This window comes from Erinaceus europaeus, chromosome 18 (assembly GCF_950295315.1).
Source record: "Erinaceus europaeus chromosome 18, mEriEur2.1, whole genome shotgun sequence".
Classification (NCBI taxonomy): Eukaryota; Metazoa; Chordata; class Mammalia; order Eulipotyphla; family Erinaceidae; genus Erinaceus; species Erinaceus europaeus.
In genome coordinates this window covers 34,480,696-34,487,389 of record NC_080179.1, presented here as the reverse complement: position 1 = coordinate 34,487,389, position 6,694 = coordinate 34,480,696, and the positions used below count along the sequence as shown (strand labels likewise).

Genomic DNA, 6,694 nt, shown 5'->3' with positions numbered 1-6,694 from the left:
GGACCCAAGGTCACTGTGGGATGCAGAAGATGGTAGGTCTGGCATCTGTAACTGCTTCCCCACTGAACATGAGCTTTGACAGGTCGGTCCATACTCCCAGCCTATCTCCATCTTTCCCTAGTGGGGAAGGGCTCTGGGGAAGCAGAGTTCCAGGACACACTGGTGGGGTTGTCTGTTCAGGGAAATCTGGTCAGCATCCTGCTAGTGTCTGGAACTTGGTGGCTGAAAAGAGAGTTAACATATAAAGCCAAACCAATTGTTGGTCAATCATGAACTTAGAGGCTGCAACAGGGCAGATGAAGAGTGATTGCACCTGCTGTACATGGGCAAGCAAGCTGCAGGTGGCAGGGGTTGAGGCCTAGGGGTAGGGGTGGGCCAGTCTGATGTGAAGCATGCTGAGGTGGTACTCGTTGTATTGATCAGGTTGGAAACAGTGGAGGCAATAACATTTGATATGAATTAAGAGAAGCATGCAGCAAAGTGAGCCCCACCCTAGAGGTTCCACGACTGGGGCAAGTATAGGTGCTATAGAGAAAGTGGGAGGTTCCTGCTGCCCTAGGGTTAAGAGACAATAGACAGTTATTGCTATAATCACATTATTTTGCAATTGGGTTAACTTTATCATTATTTATTTATTTTATTTATAAAAAGGAGACATTGACTAAACCACTGGATAAGAGGGGTACAACTCCACACATTCCCAGCCACCAGAAGCCTGTCCTATCCCCTCCCCTGATAGCTTTCCTATTCTTTAACCCTCTGGGAGTATGGACCCAAGGTCACTGTGGGATGCAGAAGGTGGAAGGTCTGGCTTCTGTAACTGCTTCCCTGCTGAACATGAGTGTTGATAGGTCGGTCCATACTCCCAGCCTGGCTCTCTCTTTCCCTAGTGGGGAAGGGATCTGGGGAATCAGAGCTCCAGGACACATTGGTGGGGTTGTCTGTCCAGGGAAGTCTGGTGGGCATCATGATAGCATCTGGAACCTGGTGGTTGAAAATAGAGTTAACATAAAATACCAAATTGTTGACCAATGATGTACCTAAAGGCTGGAATAGTGCAGATGAAGAGTGTGTGGGCTCTCCATTTTGTAGAGAGCTAGTAGGCATATTTTAGTTACATTCCAAAGGGCCTGTGGCTATACTAGTGTTTGTTTGTTTGTTTGTTGTCGTTATCGCCGGGCTGGCTTCACAGGCAGGTAACAGATGACCAGAAACACACAGCTGAGCTGAGAACATAGTTTAATATTTATTCACGAGCGGGCAATGTGCTCCTCCATCTTTCTCCTCTGGCGGCAGAGGCAGAAACTCAGGATGTATGTAGGGGAGGGGGCGCGGAGAAGGGAGAAGCGCCAAAAGGCAAAGACTAAACCACAATCTTCCGGGGGGGGGGGGAGTGAGACCAAACCAATATGAAGCATACCAACAATTCCCCCTTTTCTTTTTAACTAATTGACCATAGTATCAGGAGTGTGGGGTCAACAGAAACCTATATCATACAAGCATTTTCAAAAAAGAAACTGGCACAAATATGGAGGAACAAGTAAGTGAGCAACAAGAACCAGTGTGCTGCCAAGGGAAGGCCTGAGGGGGCATTTTTGCCTCTGTGGACAAGGCTTATCAGCTAAAGAACATTTCCTGCCTCTGTGGGCTTTTCTTGCCTCTGTGGGAATTACCTAGCATGGAGAGAGGGTATGGCCTAGAGTCCTAAGACAGTCAGTCTTCGAGAAACCCAGCAGCATAAAGGGAAGCTGCTAGTTTTGTGCAAAGTGTCCAAGAAGTGTAGCAGTAAGTCCGATAGAAGTGCCAGTCCAAAGCAGATGTCCACGGAAGAATGACGGGGTGGAACGTTGTATGAGGAAGGTCAGCTGCTGGAATTCCACTTTTCTGTAGAGAACTTGACAGCTGCAATTTAACTTACTATGAAACAAAACTTGTAGCAGGTTAGAAGTTTACCAAAATTGATAACTCTATTACAATTGGAAGTCCTTTTTAGTATGATTTTAAAGTTGTTTAAAGTTTAAACAATAAAATGTGGAAAGGTAAACAGAGAACCATGGGGAAAAAAAGCCTCAGGTATGAGAATCATTAGCATAACCATTGTGCTATCTACCCCGCCCATATTTGAACACACACATAAACATGGTATTCAAATACACAAGGAGAAAAAATTTTGTTACGAAGACATGTCATTTTAAACACGAATTTAGATCTGTACTGTCTAGTTGTTCAGGGGTGTGTTGTCTGGCTGTGGCTTCTTGCGCAACTTCAGCTCCAGGAATTGTAGGTTGCCATCTCTGCAGGGATCTATGCGTATTCTAGCTTCTTTGCCTTCAGAGCAGAGCTGGGGATCTTGGCCAGGGGCCCCAGTCCCAGCAGGGAGCCTGCGGTCTCCAGGTGGTCCAGAATCTACCCAGACTTCATAGCAGGAGTGCAGGCGGGCTGGCTGTGCAGAAGGCACAGGCCAAGATGCCCCTGGGTGGCAGCCAGGATGGGCTGCAGCCCTGCCCACCCAGCCTGCTGCCCTGCTCCCGGCGGCCGAGCAATGTGGGGGGGAGCCCATGCTGAGCCGGCTCTTGCGGGCTGGCATTGGGCGGAAACCACAGTGTGGTCCAGAGATAAATGTTCCAGAAACAGCGAAACAGTCTCAAGAAATGGCAGAGGCCTTTGGAAAACTCTTCACAAGCAGAAAAGAAGGCCATAGTGCATAGTTAGCCAAATTGTCTTCACTTATCTGAGATATGTGCAGGTCAGGCCTCACATTGTAGCACCAAATATTGTTATAAGCAGGCTGGCTTCACGGGCGGGTAACAGAGATGACCAGAGACACACGGTTGAGCTGAGAACGCAGTTTAATCTTTATTCATGAGCGGGCAATGTGCTCCTCCATCTTTCTCCTCCAGCGGCAGAGAGGGACTCCTAAACTAATCACCACACAGATCTGTCCTGCATCCTTCTCCTCTGGAGGCTGCGGCAGGAACTCAGGAAGTACATAGGATAGGGGGTGAGGAGAAGGGAGTAGTGTGAAAACTAGCAAAGGCCAAACCAAATCTCCCGGCAGGGGAGAGCAAGACCAAACCAAAGTGAAGCATAGCAACAATCCCCCCTTTTCTTTTTAACTAAATGACCATAGTATCAGCTCAGGAAGTGTGTAGGATAGGGGGCGGGAAGAAGGGAGTAGCGTGGGCCAAACCAAATCTACCGGCAGGGGAGAGCGAGACCAAACCAATGTGAAGCATAGCAACAGTTTGTTTTTTCAGCCTGAGCCTGAAATCTGAAATGGAGGTGGATCCTAATTATTATCTGGGGAGGTGATGTCATGGCTAGCAGAAAGACCAGAAAGCTGGACCAGGGAAGAGAGTAGCTCCCAAATATGAGAAAGGTGTATAAATATTGTTGGCCATAAACCCCATTGATATGGTCTGATCTGGGGCCCATATTCATCTTAGCAGCGAGCCTATGTGAATTGGGTTAACTTTGAAAAAGCCTTGCTTCTCTTCTCTCTCTCTCTATCTCTCAACCTCTCTCTCTCAACCTCTCTCTCTTCTCTCTCTCCTTCTCTCTGTTTCCTTCTCCTGTCTTTTCCATCCTAACTTCTTTCTTCTCTCTGTCGTATCAGTACTCGCCTATGGTTTAGGGTAATGCTGGTCATTGAACTCTTCTTTACTTCTCTACATTTTTTTACGTTGTCAATAATTAGTTACTTACTTATTGAAGTACTACCAGAGATCTTCTCATCTCTGAGTGTTGATGGTGCCTGGGAATGAACCTGGACCCTTAGGCAACCCAGGCGATGTGATTTTCCATAACTGGTATGCCACCTTCCATACCTTTCCTCCTCCTCTCTCACTCTGTCTCTCAGTTTGTCTCTTTCATCCTTTTGGAGTCCTGATGCCCTAGCACATTTTGTGAATGCTCACCCCATGTCGCAGAACTCCTTCACACCCATGCCTTGCCTTCCAAGCACAGCATCCAACCCACAACACCCCCCACAGCCTTCCCCCATCCCCTCACCATCAACCTGCCTAGGTTTGTCTGGGCACCTGCAGTTGCCCCCATCTCCACACCTGTGCTACCCCAGGGGTAGGTGCCAGTCCCCATCCCTACTGGCCCAGGCAACCAGCCATCTACCCAGCCAGCCTGGCAACCTCCCATTTGAAGGGCTCTCCCTGGAGGGGCTGCCTCCTATGTATTCCAGTAACACTGTGCACCCCTTAACAGACCCTCTTCTTTTCTCCTTCTTCTTCTTCTTCTTCTTCTTCTTCTTCTTCTTCTTCTTCTTCTTCTTCTTCTTCTTCTTCTTCTTCTTCTTCTTCTCTCCTCCTCCTCCTCCTCCTCCTCCTCCTCCTCCTCCTCCTCTTCCTCCTCCTCCTCCTCCTCCTCTTCCTCCTCCTCCTTCTCCTCCTCCTCCTCCGCCTTCTTGCACCCATGAAGTGGGTCTTGCAGGCATGCACAGCATGGGATGACCCGCCCTTGGATGGCCCCTTTGGCCATGGAGCTGAGAGTGGGTCTCCCTGTGGGAACTGGCCTTGTGGGAGAGTGGGTCTCCCTGTGGGAACTGGCTCTCCTTGGCCCTGGTGCCTGATTCTCCCACTCTGGGAGAAGCAGTTGGGTGGGTTAGCAGGCAGCCTGTGGAGCAAAGGCTATTTGCCAGCAGGCAGGCAGGCAGGATGACTGGCTGGCAGGCAGGATGGCAGGGTGTATGGGGCCTGTGTGTGGGTGGGCATGGTTTCCCCGCATCCCTCCCTGCCTGTGCACCAGTGTAGGCTTTGTGAGGGGTGAAGCAGTGATGATAGTGGTCGCAGCTGTGGCAGGGTGGGGTGGGTGGTGGTTGTGTGTGGGGGGGTCCAGGAGCCAAGCTGTCACTGGAGGCCAGTGTGCGGAGCCGGCCACTGGGAGTCACTGTTGCACCGGCGGTGCACAGCTTGGCTTCTTGAGGCCGGCAGAAAGGACTGTGGTTTCTATGGCCATACCACTCTGAACATGCCTGATCTTGTCTGATCTCAGAAGCTAAGCAGGGTCAGGTCTGGTTAGTACTTGGATGGGAGACCACCTGGGAGTACCGGATGCTGTTGGCTTTTGCTGCCTGCCTGTGCAGCTCATTGCCCAAGATCTTGTCATTGCCACTCGAGCCATGCTTCTCTCTCCCTCTCTCTCTTTTATCTTTTCTTTATAAATTTTTTGTTTTAAAGAGTTTATTTACTTATGAGAAAGATAGGAAGAGAGAGAAAGAACCAGACATCATTCTGGCACATTCTGCTGGGGATCCAACTCGGGACCTCATGCTGAGAGTCTAAAGCTTTACCACTGCACCACCTCCTGGACCACTTTTTAAAATAATTTTTAAAGTACTGATTTATTCCCTTTTGTTGCCCTTGTTGTTTTATTGTTGTAGTTATTTGTGGGACTATGTGTAAGCTTGGTAAAGCTTAGGGAAAACTCCCCCATCCCTGGATGGAGGTCTGGGAATGACACCCCCTTGTTATCCTCTCTCACAGAGATGAGCAAAGGGGAAAATGTCTCTCAGACTCAGTTTCCCCTTATCAGACTCTCAAGCCCACAGAGATCTCACAGCTTCTCCCCACTAACTGCAGGACACATGGCTGCCTGCTTTAAGGTTCACTCAAAGTTCACGTAGTCACCCAGAGTTCACACAATCACCTTACTTTTAGAACATGCTCCATCATACACCTCAAATCCCAGACAAGAGAAACTCCAAACTCTATTTCCTTATGGCCTTTGATAGCTATCAAGCCTTGTTTATCTTCTCTCTATCTCACCCTGCTGGCTTAACCCCTATGCTTCTCTCAAATACCTTTAGATAATTAACCTGTTTGCATCATGGAGAAAAATTGTCTTGACCTTTATGTATCGCATCAATTCTTGTCATACCAGCCCCCTACCATAGGGGCAAGCTGACCTTTAAGAAACCTGTAATTTCTGACATATTTGAAAAATGTTCTTTGTCTGAATCCCTATTTAAACCCAAGCCCACTGTTCAATAAATGAGAGTGTTCCAATTCTCCCCGGTGTCTCTTGCCTATATCGCTGAGTCCCTTGAACTATCAAGGGAGAACCAGTAAGCTTACCTTTGTGGCTGAGAGTCACCCCGCATAAGTGCCAGCAGTTATTATTGATGTTGTTGTTGTTGGATAGGAAAGAGAGAAATGGAGAGAGGAGGGGAAGACATCTGCAGACCTGCTTCACCGCTTGTGAAGTGACACCCCTGCAGGTGGGAAGCCAGGGGCTGGATCGGGATCCTTACGCCAGCCCTTGCGCTTTGCGCCACATGTGCTTAAGCTTATCTCTCTCTCTCTTTTTAAAGTTTATTTATAAAAAGGAAATATTGAGAAAACCACTGGATAAGAGGGGTACAACTCCACACAATTCCCACCACAAGAAGCCTGTATCCCCTCCCCTCCCCTGATAGCTTTCCTATTCTTTAACCCTCTGGGAGTATGGACCCAAGGTCACTGTGGGATGCAGAAGGTGGTAGGTCTGGCATCTGTAACTGCTTCCCCGCTGAACATGAGCGTTGACAGGTCAGTCCATACTCCCAGCCTGTCTCTCTCTTTCCCTAGTGGGGAAGGGCTCAGGGGAAGAAGAGCTCCAGGACACATTGGTGGGGTTGTCTTTCCAGGGAAGTCTGGTGGGCATCATGATAACATCTGGAACCTGGTGGTTGAAAATAGAGTTA

General features: G+C 48.7%; 1 pseudogene; it reads left to right on the top strand.

The window, feature by feature from the left end:
- The first annotated feature begins 4,956 nt into the window (after positions 1 to 4,956).
- LOC132534443 (5S ribosomal RNA) lies at positions 4,957 to 5,075 on the top strand (annotated as a pseudogene).
- The last annotated feature ends 1,619 nt before the right edge of the window (positions 5,076 to 6,694 follow it).